Source organism: Nanorana parkeri, unplaced genomic scaffold, assembly GCF_000935625.1.
Source record: "Nanorana parkeri isolate BGI_ZX_2015 unplaced genomic scaffold, ASM93562v1 scaffold996, whole genome shotgun sequence".
In the NCBI taxonomy this organism is placed as follows: domain Eukaryota; kingdom Metazoa; phylum Chordata; class Amphibia; order Anura; family Dicroglossidae; genus Nanorana; species Nanorana parkeri.
In genome coordinates, this window is record NW_017307264.1 from 537,209 (window position 1) to 549,787 (window position 12,579).

Below are 12,579 nucleotides of genomic sequence, written 5' to 3' on the forward strand. Positions count from 1 at the left end.
GCCGATTGGATGATGACAGGCTTCCTCACCAGTCACTCCTGACTGGTGAGGAAGCCTGTCAATCATCCAATCGGCCAATCAGCGGGAGAAGAGGTCAGAAAGACTGGAGCAGATGACAGAGGAGGTCGCGGCCATCTTGCTTGATTGAAGACGCGATGGAGGTCCTGTGTGCGGCGGATCCGGGTCCCTGAAGATGGCGGACGCGGCACAGGTACTCGTTTTATGTTTTGGAGTATTTGCACGAGTACGAGTACTCATGCAAATACTCGGTATCGCGGCCGATACCGATGCTTGTATCGGTATCAGTGCATCCCTCGTGAAAGTCAAAAAGTGCCTTTAATTGTCCACAATTCAATCAAACTAAAAACAGCCAACGCGTTTCAGGGAGCAACAAACCACCCACTTACCCCCTTTCATCAGGACTTGTGAAAGGCATAAGGATTTGATTGGACTCAGAAGATATTATAACCAACTGGATCTCTATTAGACATGTTGCGATTCATTTCAAAAACGAAATTGAATCGGACATGTGACTTTTCTGGCCAATTAGATGTGTTTTTTGGTTTAATGCATCCGAATGGGTCTGAATCTGAATTTGCGCATTGCATTCAGGAGCTCCCAAATGCCATTCGGGTCTGGGAGCCTCAGGTTTAGTTTTATCTATATATGGGTTACAATGTTGCCTGCTACGAATATTATAGAATACTACTTATATATGCATAATACTAAAACTGATGCTCCAAGACCCGAATCGACTCCGAATTTCTGAATAGCATTCAAGAGTTCCCGAATGCGATTCGGGTCTGGAAGCCTCAGCTTTAATATGGCTATTCGGGTCTAGGTCTAATACTAAAGCTGAAGCTTTAGTATTAATATCTGTATATGTTTTTCTGTGGTATTCGCAACTAATATTTGTAAACTCTTGCGAAACTAATGAAAATTAATATTTCGTTCGAATCCGAAACCCGAACGGAATTGAATTTCGGACTCGAATCTCGAAAAAATGAAATATCTGAACCAAACCAAAAAAAAAAATTGGACAACAGTGGATGATAATAGCAAACTCTCATGTATTACCTTTATTCTTTGCAAAAAGGTAAGCAAGATTTCTGAGTGATGACTGTAGATTACAATTACACTTTTGCGCTCATGTTCTTTTTTCCAAGTTTATTATATTAATCCCCTAGTGTTAACGTTACTGTTTTAACAGAGGAGTGCACAGGTCCTTTTATACTGAAAATGTATGGTATGCTTGAAGTGTTACAGTTAAACTTACTCAACTCCTTTTAGAGCTCTGTCCCTATTATGTTGGCATGTATTACAGTGCTGGGAGGTGGTTGCATGAGAATTAGACAGAACAATAACAGCTGTTATTCTAGGAGGGGAGATAATAATGTAGCACGCTGAATGATGGTTGAAGAAAGTGACTAGTGAATTGACTGTCATGAGACTTGTCACCTGGTCTTGCATGTTCTTCCTCCAGTTTTGTCTCTGCATGCATGTCAGGAGTATGCTGCTCTTGCTTTCAGGTTCCTAAGATCAGTGACAAGTGACACTTATCCCTCCTACAACATTTGACAGTCTCTATGGTAAGATTATTAGACAAAAATGTTTGGTGGATTAAAAGAAGGATAATTGTAATTTATTACAGTTTTCCTTTAAAACTTGGTTCCCTGTCCCCAGAAACCCCACCAAGTCCGGCACTTACCTGTCTATGTTCCACGCATATCTTCCCTGCATGGCCACTGGGAACTCCTTTCATAGATAGTCTCCAGGCCAGGCACTATTTTGGCGCATTTGCAAAATAATTTACATTCATTCCTAGTGAGGCTATCCACTGGTTGGACACATATAGACTGCATCCTAAAAGGAGAAGTAAAGCTGACCTAAAAAAAAATTGCTGATTGTTAGGCTTTAGATGGCAAAATATACTATGCAAGTCTCTCCTGCCATAAAAGCTTCTTTCTAGATCTCAGCAATCTTTTCTGTATACGCTGAGCCATGCATTCGCAGCTCGGCGCACAGACCTGGCATGCTGAGATGAAGTAACTCCTGTGAGCATGCATGGGAGTTACATCATCTGGACCAGGCCAATCAAGCGGCTGAAGATTCGGAACCTGGAACAGGAGCAAACCGAAGATGGAAGCACCAGTGTCACGATCTGGATCAGGCTCGGAGTCCAGTAGCTGAAACAGCAGGCAAAGTCGTGGTCAAACAGGCCAGGTTCGGTACACAAGCAGATGGTAGTAGTATAGGAGCTGGCAGAAGCGTAGTCAGAGATCAAGCCGAGGTCAGTAGCCAAAGGTATAAGGTATGAAGTGTAAGACGATGAGAGTAGTTGGTGAATCAGCAGCCAAAGGTCGGTACACATGTAGCAGTATGAGCGGATTGTATCACAGAAGGAGCAGCAAGCAAGAGATTAGCAGGTGCACAATAATCTGGCAAACAGGAAGTGTAGAGGCATGGCTAAAATAGGAAGTTCAAGGGAGGAGCAAGGAGTTCAGAGTTCAGCCGAAACTAGGTTTAACTGAGGATTACACAGGAGTTTAGCAAGGAGCTATCCAAGATTCTAAGGTGGCTCAGCGGGTATAACAGCTACAGCAGAGGCCCTGGGTTCATATCCGGTTCCTGACAACCAGAGAGTAGGGGCGCTACGCTGGAGGGGATCGGTTTGTAAGTGTGCCATAATGCGCTAATATGCTGTGCATACTAGCACATTATCGCTAAAAGCTCCAGGTGGGTCTTTATTTTATTATTAGCCTTTACTTCCGCTTTAATAGGAATAAATGGAGATTGAAGCATTAGTGGGGTTTTTTGGGGACAACTTTTAAAGCAGTGGTTCTCAATCTGTGTAACCTCAGGACCAACATTTGTCTTTGGAAATTAGGTTGCGACCCAAGTCACACTGCAATGGAACGCCCGGCATTAGGGTACCACACGTTCCGGTGCAGATGTACGAACTGTGTGGGAGGTGCGTTTGGGGTACCATTCAAATGAACGACAATGCAACACACCTCCCATACCAGAATGCACGGTAGGTGCGATTGGATGGTACAGTTTAATGCACTGTACTAGTGTGAATGGGCCCTAAAAAACACTGATATACATACACAGACACAATCTCACATTTTTTTTCTAAGTTCCAGTCTATCTTACGAGAACTGGAGTGGATCCTCAACCTAAGATACAGTGTGGGCTGCTGTGACGGAGCTTATCCATATGTGCATTTCTTGTACAGCTCCCTTGCATACCCTGTAGAGGTACCGGGAGCCAGAATGTGACGTCACTCCGGTCTAGGTACCTCTGCAGGACACCTGAGGGAGCTGTAAGCAATGCACGTATGGATGGAGCTCCCTCACTGCCATAGCCCCAGCCTACCCCACCTAAAGCTGACACTCTGTGCTGGGCAGCATATTTTGAGGGGCTACTTGGTGCAGAAACTGACAGTGCTCTTACCTAGAAAAGTGGAAGGCATGCAGCGAACCACTGAACACAGGGTCGCGACCCACTTTTGGGTCACGACCCACCAGTTGAGAACCAAGGTTTTAAAGGATACCAGTACTGAAAGTACAGTTATTCTTTAAATAGTATTAAACTCTCACAGATTTTGAGAGTAATACATTCTGATGAGCCAAATTAACTTTCTCCAAAATATAATGTGCTTATATTTGTACTCAATGACTCACAATTGATTTATTTACAAAGCTACTGTGTGCCCGTGTCCTCCTCCTTCAGTGTTGTTTCCATGAATTTCCTGTAGGGGAGAAAGCACACTGGTGACATCACATGGGGCCAGTCCCATAGGAGGGCTGAGTCTCCAGCTGCTGTCAATCACTTAGAGTGGAGTAGGAGGAGGGAGCAGGGGTGTGGTTTGCTGTCCCTAGGCTTTGGTGCTGTGTGTTTGTGCTGACGCACACAGTGCAGGGAATGGGAGCGCACACACAAGTGTGGCTCCCAGCCCTAAAACAAGAAACCCACAGCAGTATCTTGTGACCAGCTCAATTAAGAAGACATGTGTAGCCCCTACCACTTTCTGTGGAGTGGCTACTAGAAAGTTAACATTGCTAGACCTGTAATCAGGACCAAGTCTGGTGTCTCTCCCATAGAAGATCTCATTCCTATCCCTGTTCAGCTGTTGCTCTATTGCCCAGTGTCAGCCTGTTCTATTGATTCTGCACAGGTTACTTACCCTCCTGTGCCTACAATCATCACAGTCTGAAGACATTAGTGAGTCTGGAGTCTGTTCTATTTTTGCTATGGATGTCTGAAGCCCTGTACTCTCTCTCCCAGTTGATGTTCTGCAATAAAGCATTTAAAAAGGCACTTAAAGTGAGTGGTCGCCAACTTTCTTGATCTTACATCCCTTCACTGGCTAAGGATCTGCGTCTGAGAGTGAAATGTCAGCTGAAACCTGGACACAGGATGTCACAAAGTCAAGCAGACAGGGGCAACTACGGGATCCTGGTGTTCCAACTTAAGTGCATGGAGGAAGCATGGGACACGGAGGCACACTAGAACTTGGGGAGCATGGATGTGTCTTAAAACTCAGGGTGCAGATAAGTCTGGGCACACTCCCCTGGCAGTCGCTTCTCTCTCTCTTTCCTATCTGTTCTTCCTCACTCTCTCCTCCCTCTCTCCCCTGGCTGCCTCTCCTAGCTCTCTCCTGTATAGTCTCCCAAAAAAACTTGGTTTTGCTTGAAGAAAAGGTGGCAACCCTACCCGGGCACAACACCAAAAACCGCAACAGCGGGCACCAGGTTTTTTTAATCAATCGAGCCAATGGAGAGATCACAAATATTTATCTGTGACTGGCTCAGTGATACAGAGCACAGCAGCCCTTTTCACTTACATTACTCTGGAATTGCAGGGAAGCTGCAAGGGAGCATGGTTGCAGCTTCCCATCCAATCAGGAAGCTAGGCAGGTGGTCACATGATCACCTGCCAGGCTCCCTTCAATACTGCACCTCTGCTGGAAGAGGTAAGGGACATTTGAAGAGATGGGAATCCGGGATGCCTCAGTTCTGCGTATGTGTTTTATATATACAACCGTGTGTGTTTGTACTTTTGTGTACACACCCTAATGCAATAGGCTGCACACGCCTGTGCTGTTGGAGCTTACCTCTAGCTTGCTCCTTTGCCAGCCAATGTACTTGCCAGAGCCTTGAGGACTAAGGACACCTCTCTCTCCTTGTGACAGCACTCAGGCCCGGTACTTGGCTGTTCAAACACGGCATTGTGGGAGATACGGAGGAGCCACATATTCCCCCATACACAGATTTTCTTAGGACTCCAGCAGGTGATCTGGGCAGCAGAGGAGTGGATGAAAAGTTAGTTCCAACAATGGAATAGTGACTATTATGTAGCAAACCTATTACTTTGCCACAAACGGGCAGAGTGTATGTGGGAACTTGCTGCTGCCAGGGTAGCTCAATTTTAAGGGGTCATTTTCCTCCCTCCATCTTAAGTCACCATTGTTGACCAAAATTCTGCCCCCTGTTCACATAGTACGAACACCCCTAGATGTCCCTGATGAGTATAGGAAACTTTTATAAATGAATCCTTTTGTGAGAACTTTTCTTCCAAATATCTATATTTGAAGGTTGAGTGCTCCCACTCCAGATTAATGAGCCCTACCTCCGGCAGACTTTGGATAACTCCACTGGTCAGTGGCTAAATAAGGCCTACGCATTATAGATAGGCCACATTATTATTTACATAATAATTACAATAATTCACCTGCGTTATTGCTGTTGTTATTGTCGGTAGGGTCCTTCCCCTCTCATTCACCTAGTGCGTTCTGGCAGGGCCCTTCACAGGTGACTAAGAAGAACAAAGGTTACTTACCCTCCTGTGCCTACAATCATCACAGTGTTTAATAGCGTGTTGACTCTGCCTTTGTTTCTGCTTAAACTGCGGTCTATTTACAGGGGTTGGTATCACTACTAGTGTGTCGATAAGTATAGGATCCAGATGAGGGCGGGATACCACTGGAAATGGTAAGAGAACCCAACAATCCAGCAGCTACCTTGGATTAAATGCTATACCCCCTTAATGTATAGGAGGTGAGGATGCAGTTAGCAGATTGAGCAACTGGAAAGCTGGCAGTGGAGGGAAAGGTTGATTAGATGAAGACCAGTAATGATTATAATAAGAAGGCTGCTTATGATGTCTGAACATTTTTTCTTTGCTGTGTTCAGTGCTAGATACATTTTAATTACAGTTTAAATTTATATTTTCTTTGCTCACAGCTTGGGCGTTTTTTTGTAATCTACTTTCTGCTATTTATTAGTCAGTTTTTTGTTGTCTGCCACTCAGCTTTTCACAGCTTTATTAAAGCGGTTTTAGACAATAACATGTTAATAGAAATTAAAGCAGTTTATATTAGCACTTACCTTGTTTACTGCTTCTTCTAGTTAAAAGAGTTAACTGACTACTTAAATGACATGGTTGAAAGATCCTTGCCCAGGTTTCCTGTTCTCTATTGGCTCCATTGCCATGCAGAGTCCTATGGAGCTACCCTTTTGTACACTTCGGGGAGAGAGACTCCAAGCTGACATTAGGACACTGCCTGTGCTGACATGCACAGGCAGCCAGAGAGGACTGGACGGGGTGCACATGTGTGGTGGCCCTTTGAGTTATAAGACTTGTAATCCAGAAAAGGGGAATCAAGGGACTTTCTGTGGAATTGTAAGTGCAAGCTTCCCAACCAGAAGTTTAGGGAAGTGACACAGAGCAAGCTGGAGGCCACAGCACACAGGTGTGGTTGCCTTTTGAATTATGGGACTTGTGGTCCCAAGAAGGGGGATCAAGGGACTTTCTGTGAAGTTCTGAATGCACACAGAAATTCAAAGAAGCAGCCCAGAATAAGCTGGAGCCCGAGACACACAGGCATGGTGGCCATTTGAATTATGGGACTTGTAGTCCCAAGAAGGGGGATCAAGGGACTTTCTGCGAGGTTTTGACTCCGTGCTCCCTAAACAGAAGTTCAGAGAAGTGGCACAGAGGAAGATGGAGGCCAGCTTAACACATGTTGTAAGCATTGTGGACATTTTCTAAAGAAAACATTTAGAGATTGATTTATAATCCATTTGCATAGAAAACAGCTGTGTACAAGATTTGCAGTGTATTACGGCTACTAGATAGAGCTGAGGAGCATAGGAAATTCCCATGTTGCACGGCTCCATCTAATGGCCACAGTGCTCTGCGAATCTCATTCGCATAACTGTTAGCTGAGTGAATGGGTTATAAATTAACCCCTAATGTCCTATGGTCAACTGACCTGCACAGATGTAATGATAAAATATGCAAGGCTTTAGTACTACTTTGATAAGTTTGGATTCAGCTTTCTTTTTATAATGAAAAATAATGCAAGAAGAATATATTGTGGTTTGAAACAAGGCATTTTGGCAGGTTCTGCAATTCATATCCCCTATGCACTTGTGTTTTTCCTTGTCCATCTGAGGGCAGTCTTCCCATGCTGCTAACAAGTCTCCTGAATTATTCACCTGAAGATACCCTGGAAGCCTGAAATCAAATCCAGCTCTGACAGAAGGACTGCGATACTTTATCTGCTAGCTGCAGATTAGAACAGGCCGTGTCCTAGTGAAAACAATACCATATACAGTGAGGCTGTGATGTACATCTGGAGATGTATTGTGTGTCAGACAAATGACACTTATTTATTACTATGGCTAGAATATTTATTAGCATTCTGTGGTCACAACTGTTTAATACTCCCCAATCTCTTCTCCAGGTAAAAATTGGGCATGAGTGCATACAGGTCAGGATAGTTATGATCATTGTGAAAATTTGGTACTTCAGAGAGGTAAACAACACTGGGGGTTTAGAACAGTGTTCCTTAAACTTTTTTCAGTCACTGCGGCCTTTAAAAGTATACAAAATCTTGAAACACCCTAGTGTAAAATGTAAAAACATAAATATCAACATGTGGTCCCTCCAAAATCCAAACCAGTCCCCTAGTTTAGATTTTAAGGGGGGACACCAAAAACACACAAAAATGGTGGGTTTTCCACCTTCACATCCGAGTCCCCCTTTCACATTATGAGCCTCCTTTACATCTGAGTCCCCGTTTTCACATTAGAATCCTCCCTTTACCCCCCCCCTTCACATCAGGAGTCCCCTTCAAATCAGGAGCCCCTTCCTTTTACATCAGTAGCCCTCTTTAAATTAGGAGTCCCCTTCACATCAGCACCCCCCCTTTCACATCAGAGCCCCACTTTAAAATCAAAGTCTCCCCCTTTTACATCAGCATTCCTCCTTCACAGCAGGAGCCCTTTTCACATCAGAGTACTTAGTACTCAGGGGTATATCTGCCACAAGGCAAACAAGGCACTTTCCAGGGGGGCAGCAAAAAACGCCGCCCCCAAACCAGTGAGGCACCTGCCATTACCGGTATCGGCATCGATACCATTATTGGTATCAGTGCCGGTACTGGGCATTTTCACGAGTACTTGTGAAAATTGCACCATACTAAGTGGCATTTTTTCAGATCGCACTGGACCGGAATGCAGGCAATGATGTGTATTTATTTAAAGCACCGCCATGCCCCCTCCCGCCCCTGAACGCAGGAAGCCGGACGGAATGCTATACAGTGCATTCCAGAGGCTGAGCTCTGTGGAACGCACTGTTTATGGTGTGAACCGGCCTAAGGCTGCAGCTCAGTTTAAGACTCTGGATGATGCTTAAACAAAGATAATGCCATCCCTCTGGAGAGAAAAAAAAAAGCATATGAAGAAATAAACAGACAGGTTATAGTAAAACGAAGTAACATTCAAGTTCCCAGCAGTTCCAGTGTATAAGCCACCAATCATTTCTGTAGATATAAAGGAACCATTGAGCATCAAAGCTTAGATAACCTCAGGAAAATAGAAGAGACATATGTGAAGGCTATGGGCCGGAACGAGAGGTACCGGCCCACAGTCTAGGAGCATGCTAACCAATATAACACATTACATGGGTTACATCTGATGAGGCAGGGGGATGTGAGCTCTGGTTATGAAGGGAGATGAAGAACATTGCTACTACTGAGAATGAGACAGTATAAAATATTGTATTTGTGTGCTTCATTGAGAAAAATGGTCCAGGTGCATTAAGACCTGCCTCGGGGGTATTATTATTATACAGGATTTATATAGCGCCAACAGTTTGCGCAGCGCTTTACAATATAAGGACAGACATCCACAAAACCTTATTTCAGGGAGGTTCCCGTCTCATTTCAGGGAGGTGCCCTTTCTGTTTTTTGGGTTGTTTTTTTACAGCGGCCGTCGTCAGAATATAAAAGAAATAATAATGATAATATATATATATATACACACACACACATACATACACACAGAGTAAAATTAAATCCATATACCAATAATACAATAATATTATATATTTATTTATATATACATCAGATTTGGGAATTGATGTTCAAGTATCTGTCAGTGTAAAGGTCACAATTTATTAGACAGCCCAAGACCTTTTTAAAAAAACGCTGATGAGTAAAGTCCCTGATACACAGTCGACTAGTTGCTATGGGCAGCAAATGAAATAAATGTTCTCTATAACTAGACAACCAGGACATATAATGAATTCTATATTATCCACGGTCATGGACCGAACGCCCGACAGTATCAGGAGAGAGGAGGGGACCCAGCGGCATACCTTATCCCGCCGGGTGACTGTCCCCTCCTCTCTCTGCGCCGGCGTCCATCACCAAGATGGCCGCCGGCAGGTATCAGATTACTGCCGCGCGTGCGCGATAACATCATCGCGCACGCGCGTGGAGATGTCACGCGCATGCGCGTGGTGATGTCACGCGCATGCGCAGTGACGCCTCGGCGGGGTGACACTAGGTTACCGCTCCGGGTGTCTCCCAGCCTCGGGACGCCTCTGGGCGGAGTTGTGGATGGCTTTGTAAGTGGTTGTTAAAGTGACATTAAACCCTCAGATTTTTTAACATAAACCAATACTTTAATGTGCGCCTTACTGTAATCCATGGTAGTTTCCCTTCTCTTTGCTGCTCTTCCTTTTAAATCCTCATGTCTTCTCATTCTTGGGGAGAACTTCCCTTTGCAGCTGAGTGCCTCTTCCTGTAGTGCGCTGGCTCAGGTTGTGAACCTACACACAGACACCATGTATCCATTTCAGAGACAAGGCAGTCTGCTGCAAAACAGAAGTTCTGTTCTGCCCAGCATGAGAACAGATACAGATTTAAAAGGAAGAGCAGCAAAGAGAAGGGAAACTACCATGGATTACAGTAAGGCACACATTACAGTATTGGTTTATGTTAAAAAATCTGAGGGTTTAATGTCACTTTAAGGCTAGGTTCACAAAACAGAGATTTCCATTCAAGTCTATGGAAGCTGTTCACACCTTATCGATTTGTCGCGCGGTAGAAATCGCCTGTCCCACAAAAAGGTGCAGGAGCTATTTTTGGCCGGTTGTTGTGCGGTTTGGGTCTCGTAGACATCTCTATGCATTGAAAGCCGTGCGACAACCGCTGGGTTTTCAAAGCAAAATCTTGCAACAACCGCACAACAGCTCAATTGCCTAGGTGTGAACCTAGCCTAAAAAACATATAACAAATGTACCTGCCATTTCTCTGGGCCAATAGATATGTATTTGTTTTATATAGATCAACAGCCCCCAAGTAAATGATCAGTAGATGACAAGCAGGCAGACTGCTCAGCTTTTACTGCCTGTAAATATTAATGAACGGACTCTGAACTGAGCTCCTGAACTGACAGTGCAAACGTTCATCTGGTTGCCTTGGTGACGTCACGCTCCTACCACCCTCCTACCGTTAGATCACGCAGACCAAGCCCTTTCCCTCCGCGCATGCGCGCTCTTCCTTTGTTTGACGTAATGCGCGGTGTACGCGCTTGGTGTGGGCACGCGCGAGTCAAAATGGCGGCGGCCACAGGAGAGAAAAGCTGAGGTAAGAGCGTTGAAATTGCCTTGTTTTTAGTGACACACGTATCTGACATTACGTACGACTGCAGGCACCTGTCATTAGCACCCTTCTAAAGGTGTATTTATGTCTGTGCTATCGTATAATGACAGGGAGCTGAACCTGCATTGTATGGAAACGTGTGGTGAATGCTTGAACAATAAGGTGCATTCACGTTACTGCGGCTTAACCTGCTTATGGGAGGATATGCTTTGCTGGAAATAATAAACGTCCAGGCACGTCAGTATAAGGGAGATCACCATAGTTTATACAGCTTGGGGGATGCATTGCTCTCCATTATGGTTTAGACAAAAGATCCAGAAGTCTTCCAGTACATTATGTGAGTGCCATGGTTTGATACATTGATACTGTCAATGGCTCCTTATTACAGACCTGTACAGGCTAATTTCTGGAAATTCTCTGAATTTATTATCACATGGTGTTTCCTATAACCCTGCACTTTATTATGGATGTTTGCTGTGCTCTGCCCTCTTCAGTTTCCGGTGATCAGCCTCTTGTGTATTCACTTGAGGTGCAGACTGGTTGGTTTTATCTGACATGTTCACACCAAGCCCCCGCACATCACTAATGGTGGACCTACCCAATCAATCTGCATCCAACCAGACTACATAGTTGTTGTTAGATCTAAAGGAGATTGTAACATGCGTGGGGAACTTGAAGTAGTCTAAAATAAAACTACATTTTAAGGGCTAGTTCACACCGGCCTGATTTGGTGCAGAAACGCACTGGATCGCATCCCAGCCGGCTCAATTTGTTTTGGGTGGGCATGGCACTGCATTGAAGTCAATAGCACTGCAGTCATGCCCCACGGCTGCAGTGCAATCGCCCACACCTGAATGCATAGCACATCAGTGCATGCAGCATTTTTCCAGAATTGATGTGCCATGCGTTCGGGTGCGGGCGATTGCACTGTGGCCGGAAGGCATGGCTGCAGTGTCATTGACTTCAGTGCATTGCCACGCCCCTGAACGCAGGGGGGATGCGATCCAGTGCGTTCCGGCACCAAATCGGGCCGGAATGCACTGCTTGTGGTGTGAACTAGCCCTAAATCCTTACCTCTCCCCCACAGATATACATGCTGCATAGTGTTTGTAATAAAGCAAATCCCTTCATCAGCTAAAAGTTGTTAGAATCCTAATCCTGGTGTTTCACTTTAGTGAATTGAGCTTTCTATCATGGAATTGTGCGGTGCTTTGTTCATTTATTGAAATATCTACTGTCTTTTCCCACAGTTACTGTCTACAGATATAGAAGGTGTTATTGCGCCTTTCTTTCGCAATGCAAGCTGCTATTTGGCGCAGCGGTGTGATACTGAAAATCCCTGGTGAAAATGTATATGATATGAAAGCTTTTTCGAGTGAAGGTAAGAAGAAAGATTTCATAAATAGTTTTTATCCATCTTATTCTGATGCTGAAGATTCTAAAGCTTACCTCCCCACATTTTTATTAATTCTGCGTTGTGTTAAATGCATTAGGGCAGCGGTGCCCATTAGGTAGATAGCAAAGCGAACACTGGTAGATCGCGATCGGCTTACTGACCTGTGTCCTGTCCTCCCGCGGTGCTCGTGCGGCTGCCGGCTGAATGTGTCAGACGCCGCAGA